Raw genomic sequence first — 26,815 nt, 5'->3', positions numbered from 1 at the left:
TACATGCATTTGAATGGGAAACTCGCCTGAAACAAAGTATAGGTTTTCATTATGTGAATAATTTTAAAATCTTAGCTCAGACAGCTGCAAAACCTGTTTGCCCAGCACGGGGATATTGAATTCTATAAGATAAAGCCATAAATATATATTTCTGAATCTTCTATCAAAAGTTACAGCTATTTATATGAAGTTGTACAAAAACGCTTTATTTCGCCAAGACAATGCGTTTCTCACTGTTACATGCATTTGAATGGGAAACTCGCCTGAAACAAAGTATAGGTTTTCATTATGTGAATAATTTTAAAATCTTAGCTCAGACAGCTGCAAAACCTGTTTGCCCAGCACGGGGATATTGAGTTCTATAAGATAAAGCCATAAACATGTTTGTCTGAGTCTTCTATCAAAAGTTACAGCGATTTATATGAAGTTGTTCAAAAACGCTTTATTTCGCCAAGACAATGCGTTTCTCACTGTTACATGCATTTGAATGGGAAACTCGCCTGAAACAAAGTATAGGTTTTCATTATGTGAATAATTTTAAAATCTTAGCTCAAACGGCTGCAAAACCTGTTTGCCCAGCACGGGGATATTGAATTCTATAAGATAAAGCCATAAATATATATTTCTGAATCTTCTATCAAAAGTTACAGCTGTTTTTATGAAGACCATTAAAACGCTTTATTTCACCAGTTAGTGCGTTTCTCGCTATTACATGCATTTGAATGGGAAACTCGCCTGAAACAAAGTATAGGTTTTCATTATGTGAATAATTTTAAAATCTTAGCTCAAACGGCTGCAAAACCTGTTTGCCCAGCACGGGGATATTGAGTTCTATAAGATAAAGCCATAAACATCTTTGTCTGAGTCTTCTATCAAAGGTTACAGCGATTTATATGAAGTTGTTCAAAAACGCTTTATTTCGCCAAGACAGTGCGTTTCTCACTGTTGCATGCATTTGAATGGGGAACTCGCCTGAAACAAAGTATAGGTTTTCATTATGTGAATAATTTTAAAATCTTAGCTCAAACAGCTGCAAAACCTGTTTGCCCAGCACGGGGATATTGAATTCTATAAGATAAAGCCATAAACATGTTTGTCTGAGTCTTCTATCAAAAGTTACAGCTGTTTTTATGAAGACCATTAAAACGCTTTATTTCACCAGTTAGTGCGTTTCTCGCTATTACATGCATTTGAATGGGAAACTCGCCTGAAACAAAGTATAGGTTTTCATTATGTGAATAATTTTAAAATCTTAGCTCAAACGGCTGCAAAACCTGTTCTGTTTGCCCAGCACGGGGATATTGAGTTCTATAAGATAAAGCCATAAACATGTTTGTCTGAGTCTTCTATCAAAAGTTACAGCTATTTATATGAAGTTGTACAAAAACGCTTTATTTCGCCAAGACAGTGTGTTTCTCACTGTTACATGCATTTGAATGGGAAACTCGCCTGAGACAAAGTATAGGTTTTCATTATGTGAATAATTTTAAAATCTTAGCTCAAACGGCTGCAAAACCTGTTCTGTTTGCCCAGCACGGGGATATTGAGTTCTATAAGATAAAGCCATAAACATGTTTGTCTGAGTCTTCTATCAAAAGTTACAGCGATTTATATGAAGTTGTACAAAAACGCTTTATTTTGTCAAGACAGTGGGTTTTAGAGTCTTCATCATTAAATCTCTGGTTGCTTCATTTTTCTATCCTATATCAGATATTTTAAAGGTTAGCTTAGGTAAAGTTCCATTCTCATGGTGAGGCAAAGTGCTTTATGTGTGTGTGTGCGTGTCATGAACGGCTATAAAAGGCCTATAATTAAAGAACAAAGCGGGGTTTGAGTTCGAGTTGCGGCAGACTGTCACTACTTGTAAATGGAACGCTACGGCGGACAGCTAATAACAGGAATCGGACGCGGTCCAGCCAAGTCCACAGCAACCACCATAGCAACCGCCTAGCATGACCTTAAAAACATATTCTGTCTTCATAACTATCAAAATCGTGAAATGATTTGCAAAGTGTGAAAGTGTTACAGCTGCAGAGAGCTATGGCGGTATCTATGGAAGCTGTTTATATAGCTAATAATATACGATGTAACCATGGAGACAGTCAGTCACGTTTTCTACAGTGAATAAGGTGATTGAGTGCACAGCGTCCACACTCTGCAGGGGGTAAAGACATTACTTCAATATTGTTTTATATTGATATATATTTGCCTTTTGTTGACCATCACCTCAGGTTCACCATTATAGTTTCAGCATACAAATGCACACTGTCTAAACACATTCAAAAACTCATGTCTCAGAGATAAGCACAGCTGTTCATGTTTGTCATTAGAGTTTTATTTGTAAGAAAATTATGAACTTCATATTGTGCATTAAATAAAAGAACATTTCACAACTCTGAGTCAACAGAAACAGGTAACAGAAATGTCTCTAATGTGTACAGTGTAGTGTAAGCATTAAAAGATCATAAAGGAAAAACTAACATTTATGTGAAACTAATTGTAATAAAAAATGAGCAGGTGCTTTATAGATTTAAAAGAAAGAATCTGAAAACAACACTTTTTTGGTCTAAGTCAGGGGTGTCAAACTCAAATACACAGTGGGCCAAAAACTGTAACAAAGTCGCGGGCTAACATTACCGGTAATATTTATTGAAATATATTTATTCCTCCAGATATAAGAATGAATCTTTTCTTATGGACTCAAACACGTTTTGCTGAAAAACTGAATATGGAACAAGCAAAGCTTAATACTAAACAATATATATATTAGCTGTATAATACCAGTAGGCCAGCTCTAATAGTAATTTGGTATGGCTTCGCGGGCCAAATGTAATTAGGCTGCGGGCCAAATTTGGCCCGCGGGCCAGAGTTTGACACCTATGGTCTAAGTGATCAAAGTAGAAAACAGAACTGATGTTCAAGAACAAACCGTAGCTGCACTAATATTACACATCTCGATCATTGTACTGAACAGACATGTTGCTTTTAAAACCACATGCAGTGTGTGACCATGACTGTTCACTGAGACCATGAACGCCACTTCGCTGAAGCATTCTTCTTCTTCTTCTTGCCATTAAATTGGAAGCAGAAGCAGCACGAGCTGATTTGATCTACTGAAAGGAAAAAGCAGAACATCTGAGTTGAAACCAGTCAGCTGAAATCATTAAGACAGGAACAAATTCAATGCAGTGTCTCAAGTGGCTTAGCCTGTTACAACTGTTGATACAAGCTAAATACGGTTAACACACAGTGTCAGGGAGCTCCAGTGTGGGAACTAGTGGCTTTAGGTTTGTAGTCATTTAACTTTCATCCATTCATTCATTTAATTCAGGAGGAAGAAATGCCAGGTTGGTGCAGGCTGGTTACATGCATTTGGTCCCATGCTGTCTTTAATTAAATGACTTGGTTCATTTTATGGCTGGGCTGTATGTGGGGTTATATCATGTTATTTGGGCAGGAGTACCTGTCCCCTGTTAGACTTAGAAAGTTTCTCCATAAGTAGAGTTTCTAACTCTTCTAGCACATCTGTGGCTGACAGCTTTTTGGTGGCTCTTTTTACCCCACACTGGTTGTGAGTGTGTAAATAGCCCCACTAGTTATTTTGGGTTGCAGTTAACTAGGGAGGAAGGGGTGGGTATGCCATGATTAGGTGAATAACAATTATATGTGATACATAAATTTCACAATGCATGCATATATCTCTATCAATTAAACCTGGCCTGAGGGCTGCCATTTTTTACATTCAGTTATTTCTCTTAGAAATGTTGGAACTAAATAATGAATGTGTTACAGTTAAAGTGAAACACTGGTCAGTGTAAATGGCTCATTGGGACACAGAAACCTTTAAATTAAACCTGGTATCTAGTGTCAAACAATATCAAAGCTGTAAAAGATGTTTACATTCAGAATTTATAAAACTATGATTGTAAATTAATTCAAACAAGTGAGCTTTTCTCTTTGTGCTGAATATCAACACTGTGGTTTCTTAGACTGTAAGCTTTACTTTAGTGCAACCAGTTGCAGAAGCTGCCACTCCAAATGTCTTTTGATAACAAGAAAAAAATACCTTTTCAGTACACGGCCTGAAGTTCTTCTCCGAAATCTTCTGCAATCGGCTTTGTCTGCTGGTTTGAAGACAATAAACCATAAAAAAGATGATTTAGTCACTTCGTCTGTGTCATGCAGCTCGAATGTGTCGTGTAACGATGTTGAATAGCCGTCGTTATCCCTCTGCTGCGTCAGTAGGATTGTACTGTACAGCATCTCATTGATATGTGAGGAATGCTAATGTGACACGATAACAGACTTACATCATTAAAATATAAAGTGCAGGAGATATTTAGATATTTTTTATATTTATATTACATTTTATAGCTGACGGATATTACTAAATAGATAGAATTTACTAAATAGCTGGATGAACATGAAAAATATGTCTATAATAACAAATGACCATGAGAGCCAGTAGAATTAATTCAGCTGGACACTCGAAAGACGTCCTTAAATGCTCTTTAAGTGGCAGAACAGATGAACAAACAGTTAATCGCTTACTTGAGATGAAATCTGCTCAGCTACTTTGAAAACAGCTTCTAACTGGTTCCTCCTTTAACAGGATGACTGCTCAGGGGTAAGGCCATCATGCAATCCAGCAACCTTTATGGTTCTGCTTTGATTCACCAGGAACTATTAGGGAAACCTTCCAGCGCCTCCTGTGAAAGACACAGGCATAAACACACAAACATTTATTAACATGTTCCACAGTGTTCCAGTTTGATTTTCTTATCCTGTGGACAACAACGTACATGGATGCAGGTTTATTGTTAACTTTTGTAAGGTTTATTTAATGAACATATCCAGCTGCAGCTCCACTGTGATCCTGAACTGGATAAGCACTTAAGAAAATGTGTCAATAAATGGACAAACATCAACTTACTATATTTATCCAAACAGACGGGACCAATAATGCTTCGCTGAGTTAGAGACTTTAACAGACTCTTCTATGTAAGAATGTCTCGTGCTGATATACCTGCAAACTTGACAACAAAGGTTTTTCAGACTACATGTAGCTGTCCTCTATGTCAGCTAACACATTTACATTTATGTCACACTTATTTCTGCTTTCCCATTTTATAATTATTACTTACATTTTGATTAGATACCTTGAGTTTGTAAATGATCAGATTACATAATTGGAATACAATGTATCCAATTCAGGGTTGCGGGAGGATGAAGCCTATCCCAGCTGATACAGGACAAAGACAGGCTGCCAGTTTATTGCAGGGCTAATACAATATGTGTAACAGAAAATCCACTTAAATGTTTGATATTTCTTATAATAATCATAATTATGACTATTATTTAAAGGTTTCTTCATAAATACATTTTGATTTTTTATAACCCCTAAAATATAAACCTGAGCTGTTTCAGATTCTGACCTCTGACCTCAGTGACCTGGCTGTGTCCTCACTGCAGCTCCCTCTTGGAAGTACGTCTGCTTCTTGTCTTCCCCCAGTGTTGACCGCCTGATATCAAGATATCACGTACTGTAACTGAGGAACAAAAAAGGACAAACACTTGCCTTCATTTAAAAGTACATTCATACAGAGATAATCTATGGAAACACACTAGTTCACAGTTTGGGAGGAACCGGTTCCTGTGAAACATTTCTGTATATGAACATCATGTGGAGAATGAATGAAATGAGTTCTTCAGGTGACTCAGCAGTCCCACACTGACAAATGAAATCTAGTTAAACTATTAAGCATATTTGCTCTTCTGAAATCTGTGTTAAACAACAACAAACATAAATTAGTAACAAAAACTACAGCTGAGTATAGGCTTTACAAACCACCAGCAGCCATAATGCTAAATTTTAATCTTCAAATGTTTCTGAGCTGTCTTCAACCTGCTTTTAGCACATTAAAGTCTCAATAAATAAAGTCAATGCAGACTCAATCCTAAATGTTCAGCACACAGAGACACAGAGGTACTGTTTAAAGTTTAGTGTTAACTTGAGTCACTGATCATTCACAGTATTACAGAGTCTGGCAGTCTTTGCATGATGTCCACGTCACTGTAAGTTTCTAGCTGACTCTCAGGTGTGCCAGCAGGAAAGAGTAATAATAACCTGCATCCTGAGGTTTGTCATGCAGGATTAAAGGAGCCAAGCTTTGTTCACACAGCTAGGATTGTATTTTACACTGACCCTGGGTCAGTATCAACTTCAAGAAGACAGCTGTAACTGTTGATAGAAGAATCACACACACATGTTTATGGCTTTGCCTTATAGAATTCAGCATCTCAGTGCTCAGGAAATAGGTTTTGCAGCTGTTTGAGCTAAGATTTTCAAGTTATTCACAAATTAAAACCTATACTTTGTGTCGGGCAAGAACTAAATTCAAATGCATGTAACAGTGAGAAACGCACTGTCTTGGCGAAGTAAAGCGTTTCTCATCAACTTCATAGAGCTTGCTGTAACTTTTGATAGAAGACTCAGACAAACATATTCATGGCTTTATCTTATAGACTTCAATATCCCCCCAATGTGTGTGTGAGTCTTCTCTCAAAATTTACAGCTGTCTTTATGAAGTTTATGGAAAAACGCTTTATTTCACCACGTTAGTGCGTTTCTCGCTATTACATGCATTTGAATGGAGTTCTCGCCCGACACAAAGTATAGGTTTTCAATTTGTGAATAACTTGAAAATCTTAGCTCAAACAGCTGCAAAACCTATTTCCTCAGCACGGAGATGCTGAATTCTATAAGGCAAAGCCATAAATATGTGTGTGTGTGAGTCCTCTATCAAAAGTTACAGCTGTCTTCATGAAGTTGATACTGACCCAGGGTCAGTGTAAAATACAAGTTATTCACATAATGAAAACTTATACTTTGTTTCGTGCAAGAACTCCATTCAAATGCATGTAATAGTCAGAAACGCACTGTCTCGGCGAAATGAAGCCTTTTTGTACAACTTCATGAAGCTAGCTGTAACTTTTGATAAAAGGCTCAAAGCAGAGGGATAACGACGGCTATTCAACATCGTTACACGACACATTCGAGCTGCATGACGCAGACAAAGTGACTAAATCATCTTTTTTGTGGTTTATTGTCTTCAAACCAGCAGACAAAGCCGATTGCAGAAGATGTCAGAGAAGAACTTCAGGCCGTGTACTGAAAAGGTATTTTTTTCTTGTTATCAAAAGACATTTGGAGTGGCAGCTTCTGCAACTGGTTGCACTAAAGTAAAGCTTACAGTCTAAGAAACCACAGTGTTGATATTCAGCACAAAGAGAAAAGCTCACTTGTTTGAATTAATTTACAATCATAGTTTTATAAATTCTGAATGTAAACATCTTTTACAGCTTTGATATTGTTTGACACTAGATATCAGGTTTAATTTAAAGGTTTCTGTGTCCCAATGAGCCATTTACACTGACCAGTGTTTCACTTTAACTGTAACACATTCATTATTTAGTTCCAACATTTCTAAGAGAAATAACTGAATGTAAAAAATGGCAGCCCTCAGGCCAGGTTTAATTGATAGAGATATATGCATGCATTGTGAAATTTATGTATCACATATAATTGTTATTCACCTAATCATGGCATACCCACCCCTTCCTCCCTAGTTAACTGCAACCCAAAATAACTAGTGGGGCTATTTACACACTCACAACCAGTGTGGGGTAAAAAGAGCCACCAAAAAGCTGTCAGCCACAGATGTGCTAGAAGAGTTAGAAACTCTACTTATGGAGAAACTTTCTAAGTCTAACAGGGGACAGGTACTCCTGCCCAAATAACATGATATAACCCCACATACAGCCCAGCCATAAAATGAACCAAGTCATTTAATTAAAGACAGCATGGGACCAAATGCATGTAACCAGCCTGCACCAACCTGGCATTTCTTCCTCCTGAATTAAATGAATGAATGGATAAAAGTTAAATGACTACAAACCTAAAGCCACTAGTTCCCACACTGGAGCTCCCTGACACTGTGTGTTAACCGTATTTAGCTTGTATCAACAGTTGTAACAGGCTAAGCCACTTGAGACACTGCATTGAATTTGTTCCTGTCTTAATGATTTCAGCTGGCTGGTTTCAACTCAGATGTTCTGCTTTTTCCTTTCAGTAGATCAAATCAGCTCGTGCTGCTTCTGCTTCCAATTTAATGGCAAGAAGAAGAAGAAGAATGCTTCAGCGAAGTGGCGTTCATGGTCTCAGTGAACAGTCATGGTCACACACGGCATGTGGTTTTAAAAGCAACATGTCTGTTCAGTACAACGATCGAGATGTGTAATATTAGTGCAGCTACGGTTTGTTCTTGAACATCAGTTCTGTTTTCTACTTTGATCACTTAGACCAAAAAAGTGTTGTTTTCAGATTCTTTCTTTTAAATCTATAAAGCACCTGCTCATTTTTTATTACAATTAGTTTCACATAAATGTTAGTTTTTCCTTTATGATCTTTTAATGCTTACACTACACTGTACACATTAGAGACATTTCTGTTACCTGTTTCTGTTGACTCAGAGTTGTGAAATGTTCTTTTATTTAATGCACAATATGAAGTTCATAATTTTCTTACAAATAAAACTCTAATGACAAACATGAACAGCTGTGCTTATTTCTGAGACATGAGTTTTTGAATGTGTTTAGACAGTGTGCATCTGTAATCTGAAACTGTAATGGTGAACCTGAGGTGATGGTCAACAAAAGGCTAATATATATCAATATAAAATAATATTGAAGTAATGTCTTTACCCCCTGCAGAGTGTGGACGCTGTGCACTCAATCACCTTATTCACTGTAGTAAACATGCACCGCTAGCTCAAGTGACTGACTGTCTCCATGGTTACATCGTATATTATTAGCTATGTAAACAGCTTCCATAGATACCGCCATAGCTCTCTGCAGCTGTAACACTTTCACACTTTGCAAATCATTTCACGATTTTGATAGTTATGAAGACAGAATATGTTTTTAAGGTCATGCTAGGCGGTTGCTATGGTGGTTGCTGTGGACTTGGCTGGACCGCGTCCGATTCCTGTTATTAGCTGTCCGCCGTAGGAAGGCTGCGTTCCATTTACAAGTAGTGACAGTCTGCCGCAACTCGAACTCAAACCCCACTTTGTTCTTTAATTATAGGCCTTTTATAGCCGTTCATGACACGCACACACACACATAAAGCACTTTGCCTCACCATGAGAATGGAACTTTACCTAAGCTAACCTTTAAAATATCTGATATAGGATAGAAAAAATGAAGCAACCAGAGATTTAATGATGAAGACTCTGGGTTCTGTAGTGACCTGAATGACTCTTTGCATACAATTTATTGAAGAGGACTTTAGAATGCACTTTACATTTAGACTGTTGCTGTTTAATTTTTTACATTGTTGCGGTGTTATGTCATGAATAAAGTTCACCTGCTGGGGGTTTGATGGATCAGATCATCATAATCAATGGGTCCTGAGGTGGGCGGGACTGTCTCTGGTGATGTCACCATGAAGGAACAGCATCTGGCACGTGTTGCTGAAACATCCCAGTACACTGGTGTAGTTTCCTCTCCAGCTGTTTGACATTTGACACTTCAACATTAAGGGGAAGAAGAAGAAACAGTGTTAGGTCAGGTGACCACATGATTTCTAAAGTAACTGACAGGAAGTAACCAGGCCGTTAGAAATGGATGGCATGTGTTTAGAGTTACTGGAGTTGGGTAACTCTACTTACCAAAAGCAGAAGCACACAGATGAAGGATCAGATGCTGAATGTTGCAGGAACATGCTCGTGCGGTGGTCATTCAGTGCTGCTCCGGCAGGTTAGACAGTCCAAGACTGATATACTGCCCATCTGAGAGTTTGAAAACACACATGCAAAGATTTATTTTGTATTACAGTCAAAGTTGGATGTTCATTTTTGTCCTTTAAAAATGTTTGTGTATTTGAAAGCGCTAACATTTAAGGATGACTTGGATCGTCTCCTTTAAAGGGGAGACAAGTGTATCCACTGATCCACGTCACTTTACCTGGATGATGACTCCTCTCCCCCTCACTCAGAAACGCTCCTAATATAACCAAGCAAATAAATAATATTGAAGATTTACTTACATCATTACAAAAACAGGAAAAACATCTCCCTTTGATTCTATTTCTCCATTCCTGCTGAACATCAGGCAACAAATATCTCAATAAATCACAGTAAAATGTAAAGCACATGTTTTCTCTGCTTTGTCTAACCTCTGCAGAGCCTCTGTCAAGAAAAACATATCTATAAGCATAAAACAAATATACATTTCATAACACGTCACTGGACAAACCTCGGTCAGTTGATTTCCTCTGTGCAGTGCAGACGAACATCAGTCAGCAAGTCAAGGTGGTGAGATGGACTGGTGTCCTTTGTGACTCTGCTGGTTCTTCTGAGGAAATACCACCGTCTCTCCACACCGTCACCATCTGTGAGCACAAACTGCTGCTCTGCTCTGCCAGCATGTAGGAAATCAGATATCACACACACAGGGGTGAAGAAACATTAGAACTCAACTTTGGATACTTTAGATCTAAACAGATCAAAGTAGCTCTTAGCTTCAACAATCAGTGAACAGACAAACAATGATACCATACTGATTCTGTATGAATACAATATGGTATTTTCAATACAGGTGTCAAATTAATTTACTAAAACTAATACAGATATATGTTGTTTTTTTTTGATAAATTCGTTTGCTAAATTATAAGAATATATATTTTTTCATTTAACAATTGCAACTGAAAGAAATTAAATATTGAACAAAAATATATTGTCACATTCTGAGCATGCTCAGCATGCTGACAGACTTGAAGTTGCTACAGATTTTAAGAAGTGATAATTATAGGGAAAAAACTTCTCTTTTTCATCCGTTTAATCAAACATTTGATGCCTTAGATGTCTCAGTCCTATAGCATTCTGCAACTACAACTAAGCTGAAGCTTGGATTTGGCTGCAGGTGCCCTGTACACCCTTCTCAACATGTGGGTACCATTTAATCACACTTCTTCCTGAGCTTTGCTTCGTCACAAGACCAAAGGTGGCATCCCGTGTCACGGTCATATCATCATCCAGAAGAAACATTTGAAGAAACATCATGGAGAAGAAACATTTACGCGCCTCCCGGTTTTGTTTTCTGATCCTGCAAAAAGACTGAGGACAACAAAGCCCAGAGAACACGAGATACACAACATCCAACATTCAGACTCAACAGCCTCCATAAATGAAGAGCACCAGGTTGGTTCAGTTATAGTAGATGTCATGGAATTTTTTAAATAAAGTCTGCAACACAGAAAGAGCTGTGATCATGCTATTTATTACTGTGCACAGGAGAGCAAACACACATCAAACATCACAGTTCAGTCATGTCAGCTCTGCCACTTCACGTGTCTCGCTATGAAACCTAACGGATCAATGGTTATGCTGTTTTGTGCCCTTGACGTTATCAGCACCTGTAAAGGGAGTTGTTTTCTCAAACTGCTGAAGTAAGTTCATCTAGTTTTAGAAACTTTCATTGAACAGTCTATAACAGTGTCACAACTAAGCATATGCATAAGCACTTAAATGCTTTAAATGAGAATAACATAAAATTTCTATTACAGGAGCTAGAGCCTGTCCCAGTAGTCATAGGTAGAGCACACCTGGACAGGTCACCAGTCTGTCAGAGGACTAACACAGATGCAGCCTGACTCAATCCTAAATGTTCAGCACACAGAGACACAGAGGTACCGTTTAAAGTTTAGTGTTAACTTGAGTCACTGATCATTTGCAGTATTACAGAGTCTGGCAGTCTTTGCATGATGTCCACGTCACTGTAAGTTTCTAGCTGACTCTCAGGTGTGACAGGTGTGCCAGCAGGAAAGAGTAATAATAGCCTGCATCCTGAGGTTTTTCATGCAGGATTAAAGGAGCCAGGCTTTGTTCACACAGCTAGGATTGTATTTTACACTGACCCTGGGTCAGTATAAGTATCATACAGTTTAAACGAAGCACTGAAACTTGCACATATTTATTACAGATGCACTGAAGCTAATCGAGATATTTGCTGTCAGTCTGTGGCTGCGATTAAACACTTTACTGGAAACTTTATTAACTAGTAACTTCGTCAGTCATGACAGAAGCTAATATTTCTGTGCTAACATCGTTTAAACAGTAACAGCTTTACTCCAATATAAGCTAACGTTTACACCGTAACTTAAAGCTAGCACCATAAGGACGGTAAAACACGTAATAACATCCACAAATGCATCTTAAAGCTGTTATATTAGCACTCGGTGTATTACTAACATAACCACATTAACATTATTGACACTCGCTGGTCTGACTTTTAATAGTCATTCTATAAATGCTGTCCGTTTAAACGGTCTTACCTGTACACACATTGCAGCCAGAGTGGATTCTGGAGTCTTCCCACGCTCCTGTTAGTGATCCTCCATCTGGATGGATGATAACAACCTTCTGAACAATCTAGCAGGAGATGGTCCATATCTAGGGGATATGGACTTATAACAGCTGAAGCGGGTGAATAAAGTCACCCAGTCGCTAGCTGTGCGATTACCCAGCATACACCAGCACAATATTAGGCACAGCACCACCATAGACATTTTCAGTGGTTTTGAATGCAGGACATGGTTATCTTACCTTGTAAAATGCATGACAATAAAACAGCTAACCACCATAAAATGGTATTGTGTATGTATGTATGTGCATGTGTGTGTGTGTGTGTGTGAGAGAGAGAGAGAGAGAGAGAGAGAGAGAGAGAGAGAGAGAGAGAGAAAGAGAGAGAGGGGGGGGGAGATCAAAGGCGTGCGCTTATGTTTTTTCTTGATCAAGAGTGTGCCTCCTCTCTCTTATTGGATGTATGGTATAGCATGTTTATTCAGGTGCACCTTTGAAGTCTATGAGAATACTTTGCAGCCTGGTCTGAGTGGTCATTTCTGCACAGACACAATGAAGCGTGCACTCAGTTTAGAGGAGGCTGTTGCTGCAGTTTTGCACTCTCCACAAGCAGTGGAGATACTTCTGACAGCGAAGAAGAATTTTTGCCAGGCACCGAGGAGCTTTGCAGCTCATGTGCGGAGGAGGAGAAGGAGAAGGAGGAAGAAGAGCAGGAGGAAGAGACAAGACTGGAGGATGGCCAGTGGAGATCTAAAAATGGAGAAATCATGTGGCAACCCACACACGAAGAGGTCCTGCCATTTTTTCCTCCCCCCATTTTAACCCCAGGACCAACCCATTATGCAATTCGTATAGGATCAGCAGCCCTGTGAGCACTTTCCATCTTTTTTTTGCAGAGGACATTATGCAGCTAATCCTGCATTTCACCAACCTGCAGGGGCAACAGGTCAGTAAAAGACTGGAAGGACATAGATGAGGAGTTGCAGGCTTACATGGGGCTTGTGATGCTGGCTGGCCTGTACAGGTCTCAACATGAAACGACAGGGCTCTTCTGTTTCATGCTACCATGTCAAAAAAAAAAAAAAAGATTTGAGCAAATTAATCGGGCAGTAAGATTCGATGATCGTCTCTCCCGTCCAGGTCGCTACAGGGGGGGGGGGGGGGGGTTTCCTACATCCCCAAGCAAAGAAAAAAGGCTGTCTTATTGAGCACCAGGCACCGTGAGCTACAAGTCCAGGACTCTGGGAAGAGAAAGCCCCACATCATCCTGGATTATAACAAATGCAAAGGGACTGTGGATCATTTGGACCAGGTAAGCACAATTATAAGTAATTTATTTGCCAAATTGTTTACCGTTTCTCATTGTTATAACTGATAAAGTCAGATAATGTGATTATAATAGTTTTGATATGAGATGATAGTTTTAGACTATGATAGTTTTGATAGTTACAGTAAGGAGGGGGGGGGGGGGGGGGGTCCAGTTTGACGCCCACAGGCAGGAAGAATCTCTTGCTTATGGCTGTATAAATCTGTTCATGTCACCTGATCATTTATTTTTGTTTTGCAGGTTTGTGGCAACTACTCCTGCCGTAGAAGGACACGTAGGTGGCCCATGTGTCTGTTCTACCACATGATCGAGGTAAGCTGCTATAATGCTTTCATTCAAGACAGCTGTAACTTTTGATAGAAGACGCATATAAACATATTTATGGCTTTATCTTATAAAGTTCGATATCCCCGTGTTGAGCAAACAGGTTTTGCAGCTGTTTGATCTAAGATTTTCAAGTTATTCACAAAATGAATACCTATACTTTGTTTCGTGCGACAACTCCATTCATTTGCATGTAATAGTCAGAAACGCACGGTCTCGGCGAAATAAAGTGTTTTTGTACAGCTTCATGAAGTTACCTGTAACTTTTGATAGAAGGCTCAGACACAGATCAATATGGCTTTGCCTTATACAATTCAGCATCTCCGTGCTGGGGAAACAGGTTTTGCAGCTGTTGGAGCCAAGAGCTTCCAGTTATTGAAAAAATGAAAGCCTATACTTTGTTTCGTGCGAGAACTCCATTCAAATGCATGTAAAAGTCAGAAACGCACTGTCTTGGCGAAATAAAGGGTTTACAACTTCATGAAGACAGCTGTAACTTTTGATAGGAAACGCAGATATACGTATTTATGGCTTTATCTTATAGAATTCAATATCCCCGTTGAGCAAACAGTTTTAAAGCTATGTGAGCTAAGATTTTTAAGTTATTCACAAAATAAAAAGCTATACTTTGTTTCGTGTTTGAACTCCATTTATGTTACGCCCCTAATCTAGGCGCGTAGGGACGCACATAAGGTTGGAGGAGAGAGAGACAAATCCCCGCCCTGGTTCCCAAGCCAAACATCCAAACCAGTTGTGAGTAAAAAAAGGTGATTTTATTTAAGGACAAGAAGCATAGCTCCAGGGTGAGCCCAGGCCAAAATAATAAACAAAACCAACTAAGACCCACCAGAAAAGACTAACTAAACCCTAGGAAAGAAAAAGAACAAACAAATGACAGAGCTATCCCTCGCTCCCTGACCAAGAAAACAGGAGAAAACGATTCCAAAAGAAAAGGCAGCTCACCCCTTCCGCTTCAGCCCACGAGTGCCTAAGCTCTCAGCTAATGCACTAGGAGCGGCTTTTACAATTCACCCTCACACAAATACACAAGATAAGCACAGGCTGGGAAAACCATGGTCAGGACCGTGACGGCTGTCAGGCTACTCGCTCGTTGCACACACTCTCTCTCTCTCTCCCCTCTGGAGCTGTCAGAGCGGCTTTTTGAACGTGGTCACCTGTTCCATGGTCCAATCAGCTGCTCACTACTCTTCATTAGGGGAGGGACCTGTAAAGTGTCTTAAACACAGTAAAGAGACACATGTCTCGCATGTAATAGTCAGAAACGAACTATCGTTGCAAAATAAAGCCTTTTTGTACAACTTCATGAAGTTAGCTGTAACTTTTGATAGAAGATTCAGATTTACGTAGTTATGGCTTTATCTTATAATATTCAGTATCCCCGTGTTGAGCAAACAGGTTTGAGCTAAGATTTTCGAGTTATTCACATAATGAAAACCTATACTTTGTTTCGTGCGAGAACTGCATTCAAATGCATGTAATAGTCAGAAACGCACTGTCTCGGCGAAATAAAGTGTTTTTGTACAGCTTCATGAAGACAGCTGTAACTTTTGATAGAAGGCTCAGATTTACGTATTTATGGTTTTATCTTATAGAATTCAATATCCCCCGTGCTGGGAAAATAGGATTTGCAGCTGTGTGAGCTAAGATTTCCAAGTTATACACATAATGAAAACCTATACTTTGTTTCGGGCGAGTTCCCCATTCAAATGCATGCAACAGTGAGAAACGCACTGTCTTGGCGAAATAAAGCGTTTTTGTACAACTTCATATAAATACCTGTAACTTTTGATAGAAGACTCGGAAACACATGTTTATGGCTTTATCTTATAGAACTCAAGGTCCCCGTGCTGGGAAAACAGGTTTTGCAGCTGTTTGAGCTAAGATTTCTAAGTTATACACATAATGAAAACCTATACTTTGTTTCGGGCGAATTCCCCATTCAAATGCATGCAACAGTGAGAAACGCACTGTCTTGGCGAAATAAAGCGTTTTTGTACAACTTCGTATAAATAGCTGTAACTTTTGATAGAAGACTCGGATACACATGTTTATGGCTTTATCTTATAGAACTCAAGGTCCCCGTGCTGGGCAAACAGGATTTGCAGCTGTTGGAGCTAAGATTTCCAAGTTAGACACATAATGAAAACCTATACTTTGTTTCGGTCAGTTCCCCATTCAAATGCATGTAACAGTGAGAAACGCACTGTCTTGGCGAAAGAAAGCGTTTTTGTACAACTTCATATAAATAGCTGTAACTTTTGATAGAAGACTCAGAAAAAGATGTTTATGGCTTTATCTTATAGAACTCAAGGTCCTTGTGCTGGGCAAACAGGTTTTGCAGCTATTTGAGCTAAGATTTACAAGTTGTACACATAATGAAAACCTATACTTTGTTTCGGGCGAGTTCCCCATTCAAATGCATGTAACAGTGAGAAACGCACTGTCTTGGCGAAAGAAAGCGTTTTTGTACAACTTCATATAAATAGCTGTAACTTTTGATAGAAGACTCGGACAAACATGTTTATGGCTTCATCTTATAGAGCTCAAGGTCCCTGTGCTGGGAAAAACGAACAGGTTTTGCAGCTATTTGAGCTAAGATTTACAAGTTGTACACATAATGAAAACCTATACTTTGTTTCGGTCGAGTTCCCCATTCAAAATGCATGTAACAGTAAGAAACGCACTGTCTTGGCGAAAGAAAGCGTTTTTGTACAACTTCATATAAATAGCTGTAACTTTTGATAGAAGACTCAGATACACATGTTTATGGCTTTATCTTATAGGACTCAAGGTCCCCGTGCTGGGAAAACAGGTTTTGCAGCTGTTTGAGCTAAGATTTCCAAGTTATACACATAATGAAAACCTATACTTTGTTTCGGGCGAGTTCCCCATTCAAATGCATGCAACAGTGAGAAACGCACTGTCTTGGCGAAAGAAAGCGTTTTTGTACAACTTCATATAAATAGCTGTAACTTTTGATAGAAGACTCGGACAAACATGTTTATGGCTTTATCTTATAGAACTCAATATCCCCGTGCTGGGAAAACAGGATTTGCAGCTGTTTGAGCTAAGATTTCCAAGTTAGACACATAATGAAAACCTATACTTTGTTTCGGTCGAGTTCCCCATTCAAATGCATGTAACAGTGAGAAACGCACTGTCTTGGCGAAAGAAAGCGTTTTTGTACAACTTCATATAAATAGCTGTAACTTTTGATGGAAGACTCAGACACACATGTTTATGGCTTTATCTTATAGAACTCAAGGTCCCCGTGCTGGGCAAACAGGTTTTGCAGCTGTTTGAGCTAAGATTTACAAGTTGTACACATAATGAAAACCTATACTTTGTTTCGGTCGAGTTCCCCATTCAAATGCATGTAACAGTGAGAAACGCACTGTCTTGGCGAAAGAAAGCGTTTTTGTACAACTTCATATAAATAGCTGTAACTTTTGATAGAAGACTCGGACAAACATGTTTATGGCTTCATCTTATAGAACTCAAGGTCCCTGTGCTGGGAAAACAGAACAGGTTTTGCAGCCGTTTGAACTAAGATTTTAAAATTATTCACATAATGAAAACCTATACTTTGTTTCGGGCGAGTTCCCCATTCAAATGCATGCAACAGTGAGAAACGCACTGTCTTGGCGAAATAAAGCGTTTTTGTACAACTTCATATAAATAGCTGTAACTTTTGATAGAAGACTCGGATACACATGTTTATGGCTTTATCTTATAGAACTCAAGGTCCCCGTGCTGGGCAAACAGGTTTTGCAGCTGTTTGAGCTAAGATTTCCAAGTTATACACATAATGAAAACCTATACTTTGTTTCGGGCGAGTTCCCCATTCAAATGCATGCAACAGTGAGAAACGCACTGTCTTGGCAAAAGAAAGCGTTTTTGTACAACTTCATATAAATAGCTGTAACTTTTGATAGAAGACTCGGATACACATGTTTATGGCTTTATCTTATAGAACTCAAGGTCCCCGTGCTGGGGAAACAGGTTTTGCAGCTGTTTGAGCTAAGATTTCCAAGTTATACACATAATGAAAACCTATACTTTGTTTCGGGCGAGTTCCCCATTCAAATGCATGCAACAGTGAGAAACGCATTGTCTTGGCAAAAGAAAGCGTTTTTGTACAACTTCATATAAATAGCTGTAACTTTTGATAGAAGACTCAGACAAACATGTTTATGGCTTTATCTTATAGAACTCAAGGTTCCCGCGCTGGGAAAACAGGATTTGCAGCTGTTTGAGCTAAGATTTTTAAGTTATACACATAATGAAAACCTATACTTTGTTTCGGGCGAGTTCCCCATTCAAATGCATGCAACAGAGAGAAACGCACTGTCTTGGCGAAAGAAAGCGTTTTTGTACAACTTCATATAAATCGCTGTAACTTTTGATAGAAGACTCAGACAAACATGTTTATGGCTTTATCTTATAGAACTCAAGGTCCCCGTGCTGGGCAAACAGGTTTTGCAGCTGTTTGAGCTAAGCTTTCCAAGTTATACACATAATGAAAACCTATACTTTGTTTCGGGCGAGTTCCCCATTCAAATGCATGCAACAGTGAGAAACGCACTGTCTTGGCAAAAGAAAGCGTTTTTGTACAACTTCATATAAATAGCTGTAACTTTTGATAGAAGACTCGGATACACATGTTTATGGCTTTATCTTATAGGAGTCAATATCCCCGTGCTGGGCAAACAGGTTTTGCAGCCGTTTGAGCTAAGATTTTCAAGTTATACACATAATGAAAACCTAAACTTTGTTTCGGTCGAGTTCCCCATTCAAATGCATGCAACAGTGAGAAACGCACTGTCTTGGCGAAAGAAAGCGTTTTTGTACAACTTCATATAAATAGCTGTAACTTTTGATAGAAGACTCAGACAAACATGTTTATGGCTTTATCTTATAGAACTCAAGGTCCCTGTGCTGGGCAAACAGGTTTTGCAGCCGTTTGAGCTAAGATTTCCAAGTTATACACATAATGAAAACCTATACTTTGTTTCGGGCGAGTTCCCCATTCAAATGCATGTAACAGTGAGAAACGCACTGTCTTGGCGAAAGAAAGCGTTTTTGTACAACTTCATATAAATAGCTGTAACTTTTGATAGAAGACTCGGATACACATGTTTATGGCTTTATCTTATAGAACTCAAGGTCCCTGTGCTGGGAAAACAGGATTTGCAGCTGTTTGAGCTAAGATTTTTAAGTTATACACATAATGAAAACCTATACTTTGTTTCGGGCGAGTTCCCCATTCAAATGCATGCAACAGTGAGAAACGCACTGTCTTGGCAAAAGAAAGCGTTTTTGTACAACTTCATATAAATAGCTGTAACTTTTGATAGAAGACTCGGATACACATGTTTATGGCTTTATCTTATAGGAGTCAATATCCCCGTGCTGGGCAAACAGGTTTTGCAGCTGTTTGAGCTAAGCTTTCCAAGTTATACACATAATGAAAACCTATACTTTGTTTCGGGCGAGTTCCCCATTCAAATGCATGCAACAGTGAGAAACGCACTGTCTTGGCAAAAGAAAGCGTTTTTGTACAACTTCATATAAATAGCTGTAACTTTTGATAGAAGACTCGGATACACATGTTTATGGCTTTATCTTATAGGAGTCAATATCCCCGTGCTGGGCAAACAGGTTTTGCAGCTGTTGGAGCTAAGATTTCCAAGTTAGACACATAATGAAAACCTATACTTTGTTTCGGTCAGTTCCCCATTCAAATGCATGTAACAGTGAGAAACGCACTGTCTTGGCGAAAGAAAGCGTTTTTGTACAACTTCATATAAATAGCTGTAACTTTTGATAGAAGACTCAGAAAAAGATGTTTATGGCTTTATCTTATAGAACTCAAGGTCCTTGTGCTGGGCAAACAGGTTTTGCAGCTATTTGAGCTAAGATTTACAAGTTGTACACATAATGAAAACCTATACTTTGTTTCGGGCGAGTTCCCCATTCAAATGCATGTAACAGTGAGAAACGCACTGTCTTGGCGAAAGAAAGCGTTTTTGTACAACTTCATATAAATAGCTGTAACTTTTGATAGAAGACTCGGACAAACATGTTTATGGCTTCATCTTATAGAGCTCAAGGTCCCTGTGCTGGGAAAAACGAACAGGTTTTGCAGCTATTTGAGCTAAGATTTACAAGTTGTACACATAATGAAAACCTATACTTTGTTTCGGTCGAGTTCCCCATTCAAAATGCATGTAACAGTAAGAAACGCACTGTCTTGGCGAAAGAAAGCGTTTTTGTACAACTTCATATAAATAGCTGTAACTTTTGATAGAAGACTCAGATACACATGTTTATGGCTTTATCTTATAGGACTCAAGGTCCCCGTGCTGGGAAAACAGGTTTTGCAGCTGTTTGAGCTAAGATTTCCAAGTTATACACATAATGAAAACCTATACTTTGTTTCGGGCGAGTTCCCCATTCAAATGCATGCAACAGTGAGAAACGCACTGTCTTGGCGAAAGAAAGCGTTTTTGTACAACTTCATATAAATAGCTGTAACTTTTGATAGAAGACTCGGACAAACATGTTTATGGCTTTATCTTATAGAACTCAATATCCCCGTGCTGGGAAAACAGGATTTGCAGCTGTTTGAGCTAAGATTTCCAAGTTAGACACATAATGAAAACCTATACTTTGTTTCGGTCGAGTTCCCCATTCAAATGCATGTAACAGTGAGAAACGCACTGTCTTGGCGAAAGAAAGCGTTTTTGTACAACTTCATATAAATAGCTGTAACTTTTGATGGAAGACTCAGACACACATGTTTATGGCTTTATCTTATAGAACTCAAGGTCCCCGTGCTGGGCAAACAGGTTTTGCAGCTGTTTGAGCTAAGATTTACAAGTTGTACACATAATGAAAACCTATACTTTGTTTCGGTCGAGTTCCCCATTCAAATGCATGTAACAGTGAGAAACGCACTGTCTTGGCGAAAGAAAGCGTTTTTGTACAACTTCATATAAATAGCTGTAACTTTTGATAGAAGACTCGGACAAACATGTTTATGGCTTCATCTTATAGAACTCAAGGTCCCTGTGCTGGGAAAACAGAACAGGTTTTGCAGCCGTTTGAACTAAGATTTTAAAATTATTCACATAATGAAAACCTATACTTTGTTTCGGGCGAGTTCCCCATTCAAATGCATGCAACAGTGAGAAACGCACTGTCTTGGCGAAATAAAGCGTTTTTGTACAACTTCATATAAATAGCTGTAACTTTTGATAGAAGACTCGGATACACATGTTTATGGCTTTATCTTATAGAACTCAAGGTCCCCGTGCTGGGCAAACAGGTTTTGCAGCTGTTTGAGCTAAGATTTCCAAGTTATACACATAATGAAAACCTATACTTTGTTTCGGGCGAGTTCCCCATTCAAATGCATGCAACAGTGAGAAACGCACTGTCTTGGCAAAAGAAAGCGTTTTTGTACAACTTCATATAAATAGCTGTAACTTTTGATAGAAGACTCGGATACACATGTTTATGGCTTTATCTTATAGAACTCAAGGTCCCCGTGCTGGGGAAACAGGTTTTGCAGCTGTTTGAGCTAAGATTTCCAAGTTATACACATAATGAAAACCTATACTTTGTTTCGGGCGAGTTCCCCATTCAAATGCATGCAACAGTGAGAAACGCATTGTCTTGGCAAAAGAAAGCGTTTTTGTACAACTTCATATAAATAGCTGTAACTTTTGATAGAAGACTCAGACAAACATGTTTATGGCTTTATCTTATAGAACTCAAGGTTCCCGCGCTGGGAAAACAGGATTTGCAGCTGTTTGAGCTAAGATTTTTAAGTTATACACATAATGAAAACCTATACTTTGTTTCGGGCGAGTTCCCCATTCAAATGCATGCAACAGAGAGAAACGCACTGTCTTGGCGAAAGAAAGCGTTTTTGTACAACTTCATATAAATCGCTGTAACTTTTGATAGAAGACTCAGACAAACATGTTTATGGCTTTATCTTATAGAACTCAAGGTCCCCGTGCTGGGCAAACAGGTTTTGCAGCTGTTTGAGCTAAGCTTTCCAAGTTATACACATAATGAAAACCTATACTACTTTGTTTCGGGCGAGTTCCCCATTCAAATGCATGCAACAGTGAGAAACGCACTGTCTTGGCAAAAGAAAGCGTTTTTGTACAACTTCATATAAATAGCTGTAACTTTTGATAGAAGACTCGGATACACATGTTTATGGCTTTATCTTATAGGAGTCAATATCCCCGTGCTGGGCAAACAGGTTTTGCAGCCGTTTGAGCTAAGATTTTCAAGTTATACACATAATGAAAACCTAAACTTTGTTTCGGTCGAGTTCCCCATTCAAATGCATGCAACAGTGAGAAACGCACTGTCTTGGCGAAAGAAAGCGTTTTTGTACAACTTCATATAAATAGCTGTAACTTTTAATAGAAGACTCAGACAAACATGTTTATGGCTTTATCTTATAGAACTCAAGGTCCCTGTGCTGGGCAAACAGGTTTTGCAGCCGTTTGAGCTAAGATTTCCAAGTTATACACATAATGAAAACCTATACTTTGTTTCGGGCGAGTTCCCCATTCAAATGCATGTAACAGTGAGAAACGCACTGTCTTGGCGAAAGAAAGCGTTTTTGTACAACTTCATATAAATAGCTGTAACTTTTGATAGAAGACTCGGATACACATGTTTATGGCTTTATCTTATAGAACTCAAGGTCCCTGTGCTGGGAAAACAGGATTTGCAGCTGTTTGAGCTAAGATTTTTAAGTTATACACATAATGAAAACCTATACTTTGTTTCGGTCGAGTTCCCCATTCAAATGCATGTAACAGTGAGAAACGCACTGTCTTGGCAAAAGAAAGCGTTTTTCTACAACTTCATATAAATAGCTGTAACTTTTGATAGAAGACTCGGATACACATGTTTATGGCTTTATCTTATAGAACTCAAGGTCCCTGTGCTGGGAAAATAGAACAGGTTTTGCAGCCGTTTGAACTAAGATTTTAAAATTATTCACATAATGAAAGCCTATACTTTGTTTCGGGCGAGTTCCCCATTCAAATGCATGCAACAGTGAGAAACGCACTGTCTTGGCGAAATAAAGCGTTTTTGTACAACTTCATATAAATAGCTGTAACTTTTGATAGAAGACTCGGATACACATGTTTATGGTTTTATCTTATAGAACTCAAGGTCCCCGTGCTGGGCAAACAGGTTTTGCAGCTGTTTGAGCTAAGATTTCCAAGTTATACACATAATGAAAACCTATACTTTGTTTCGGTCGAGTTCCCCATTCAAATGCATGTAACAGTGAGAAACACACTGTCTTGGCGAAAGAAAGCGTTTTTGTACAACTTCATATAAATAGCTGTAACTTTTGATAGAAGACTCAGACACACATGTTTATGGCTTTATCTTATAGAACTCAAGGTCCCCGTGCTGGGCAAACAGGTTTTGCAGCTGTTTGAGCTAAGATTTCCAAGTTATACACATAATGAAAACCTATACTTTGTTTCAGGCGAGTTTCCCATTCAAATGCATGTAACAGTGAGAAACGCATTGTCTTGGCGAAATAAAGCGTTTTCGAACAACTTCATATAAATCGCTGTAACTTTTGATAGAAGAGTCAGACAAACATGTTTATGGCTTTATCTTATAGAACTCAATATCCCCGTGCTGGGAAAACAGGATTTGCAGCTGTTTGAGCTAAGATTTCCAAGTTATACACATAATGAAAACCTATACTTTGTTTCGGGCGAGTTCCCCATTCAAATGCATGTAACAGTGAGAAACGCACTGTCTTGGCGAAAGAAAGCGTTTTTGTACAACTTCATATAAATAGCTGTAACTTTTGATAGAAGACTCGGATACACATGTTTATGGCTTTATCTTATAGAACTCAAGGTCCCCATGCTGGGAAAACAGGATTTGCAGCTGTTTGAGCTAAGATTTACAAGTTGTACACATAATGAAAACCTATACTTTGTTTCGGTCGAGTTCCCCATTCAAATGCATGTAACAGTGAGAAACGCACTGTCTTGGCGAAAGAAAGCGTTTTTGTACAACTTCATATAAATCGCTGTAACTTTTGATAGAAGACTCAGACAAACATGTTTATGGCTTTATCTTATAGAACTCAAGGTCCCTGTGCTGGGAAAACAGAACAGGTTTTGCAGCCGTTTGAACTAAGATTTTTAAGTTATACACATAATGAAAACCTATACTTTGTTTCGGGCGAGTTCCCCATTCAAATGCATGCAACAGTGAGAAACGCACTGTCTTGGCGAAAGAAAGCGTTTTTGTACAACTTCATATAAATAGCTGTAACTTTTGATAGAAGACTCAGACAAACATGTTTATGGCTTTTTCTTATAGAACTCAATATCCCCGTGTTGGGAAAACAGGTTTTGCAGCTGTTTGCGCTAAGATTTCCAAGTTATACACATAATGAAAACCTATACTTTGTTTCGGGCGAGTTCCCCATTCAAATGCATGCAACAGTGAGAAACGCACTGTCTTGGCGAAAGAAAGCGTTTTTGTACAACTTCATATAAATAGCTGTAACTTTTGATAGAAGACTCGGATAAACATGTTTATGGCTTTATCTTATAGAACTCAAGGTCCCTGTGCTGGGAAAACAGGATTTGCAGCTGTTTGAGCTAAGATTTTTAAGTTATACACATAATGAAAACCTATACTTTGTTTCGGTCGAGTTCCCCATTCAAATGCATGTAACAGTGAGAAACGCACTGTCTTGGCAAAAGAAAGCGTTTTTGTACAACTTCATATAAATAGCTGTAACTTTTGATAGAAGACTCGGATACAGATGTTTATGGCTTTATCTTATAGAACTCAAGGTCCCCGTGCTGGGAAAACAGGATTTGCAGCTGTTTGAGCTAAGATTTTTAAGTTATACACATAATGAAAACCTATACTTTGTTTCGGGCGAGTTCCCCATTCAAATGCATGCAACAGAGAGAAACGCACTGTCTTGGCGAAAGAAAGCGTTTTTGTACAACTTCATATAAATCGCTGTAACTTTTGATAGAAGACTCAGACAAACATGTTTATGGCTTTATCTTATAGAACTCAAGGTCCCCGTGCTGGGCAAACAGGTTTTGCAGCTGTTTGAGCTAAGATTTCCAAGTTATACACATAATGAAAACCTATACTTTGTTTCGGGCGAGTTCCCCATTCAAATGCATGCAACAGTGAGAAACGCACTGTCTTGGCAAAAGAAAGCGTTTTTGTACAACTTCATATAAATAGCTGTAACTTTTGATAGAAGACTCGGATACACATGTTTATGGCTTTATCTTATAGAACTCAAGGTCCCTGTGCTGGGAAAACAGGATTTGCAGCTGTTTGAGCTAAGATTTTTAAGTTATACACATAATGAAAACCTATACTTTGTTTCGGGCGAGTTCCCCATTCAAATGCATGCAACAGTGAGAAACGCACTGTCTTGGCGAAAGAAAGCGTTTTTGTACAACTTCATATAAATAGCTGTAACTTTTGATAGAAGACTCAGACAAACATGTTTATGGCTTTATCTTATAGAACTCAATATCCCGTGCTGGGCAGACAGGTTTTGCAGCTGTTTGAGCTAAGATTTCCAAGCTATACACATAATGAAAACCTAAACTTTGTTTCGGTCGAGTTCCCCGTTCAAATGCATGTAACAGTGAGAAACGCACTGTCTTGGCGAAAGAAAGCGTTTTTGTACAACTTCATATAAATAGCTGTAACTTTTGATAGAAGACTCGGATGCACATGTTTATGGCTTTATCTTATAGAACTCAAGGTCCCTGTGCTGGGAAAACAGGATTTGCAGCTGTTTGAGCTAAGATTTTTAAGTTATACACATAATGAAAACCTATACTTTGTTTCGGTCGAGTTCCCCATTCAAATGCATGTAACAGTGAGAAACGCACTGTCTTGGCGAAAGAAAGCGTTTTTGTACAACTTCATATAAATAGCTGTAACTTTTGATAGAAGACTCGGATACACATGTTTATGGCTTTATCTTATAGAACTCAAGGTCCCCGTGCTGGGAAAACAGGATTTGCAGCTGTTTGCGCTAAGATTTCCAAGTTATACACATAATGAAAACCTATACTTTGTTTCGGGCGAGTTCCCCATTCAAATGCATGCAACATTGAGAAACGCACTGTCTTGGCGAAAGAAAGCGTTTTTGTACAACTTCATATAAATAGCTGTAACTTTTGATAGAAGACTCAGACAAACATGTTTATGGCTTTATCTTATAGAACTCAAGGTCCCCGTGCTGGGGAAACAGGTTTTGCAGCTGTTTGAGCTAAGATTTCCAAGTTATACACATAATGAAAACCTATACTTTGTTTCGGGCGAGTTCCCCATTCAAATGCATGCAACAGTGAGAAACGCACTGTCTTGGCAAAAGAAAGCGTTTTTGTACAACTTCATATAAATAGCTGTAACTTTTGATAGAAGACTCAGACAAACATGTTTATGGCTTTATCTTATAGAACTCAAGGTCCCCGTGCTGGGGAAACAGGTTTTGCAGCTGTTTGAGCTAAGATTTCCAAGTTATACACATAATGAAAACCTATACTTTGTTTCGGGCGAGTTCCCCATTCAAATGCATGCAACAGTGAGAAACGCACTGTCTTGGCAAAAGAAAGCGTTTTTGTACAACTTCATATAAATAGCTGTAACTTTT

The 26,815-nt window shown here is 38.7% G+C and overlaps 1 long non-coding RNA gene across 6 annotated transcripts; it reads right to left on the bottom strand.

The window, feature by feature from the left end:
- Positions 1-2,319: 2,319 nt before the first annotated feature.
- Positions 2,320-12,512, bottom strand: LOC145430531 (uncharacterized). Of its 6 annotated transcripts, none has more exons than XR_013911117.1 (9): positions 11,017-12,512; positions 10,318-10,479; positions 9,957-10,065; positions 9,732-9,851; positions 9,428-9,589; positions 5,443-5,549; positions 4,552-4,709; positions 4,067-4,124; positions 2,320-3,113 (listed from the first exon to the last, which is right to left on the bottom strand). It is a non-coding gene; the product is annotated as an uncharacterized LOC145430531 (long non-coding RNA). The 6 variants fall into 6 exon arrangements; XR_013911116.1 differs by having other exon boundaries at positions 4,067-4,121; positions 5,436-5,549; positions 11,017-12,507; XR_013911113.1 differs by having other exon boundaries at positions 2,320-3,110; positions 5,436-5,549; positions 11,017-12,503.
- Positions 12,513-26,815: the final 14,303 nt, after the last annotated feature.

The sequence above is a fragment of the Astatotilapia calliptera genome, chromosome 2 (genome assembly GCF_964374335.1).
Source record: "Astatotilapia calliptera chromosome 2, fAstCal68.1, whole genome shotgun sequence".
Taxonomy (NCBI): domain Eukaryota; kingdom Metazoa; phylum Chordata; class Actinopteri; order Cichliformes; family Cichlidae; genus Astatotilapia; species Astatotilapia calliptera.
The sequence above is the reverse complement of the archived record's forward strand: the minus strand, read 5'-3'. Positions and strand labels throughout refer to the sequence as shown.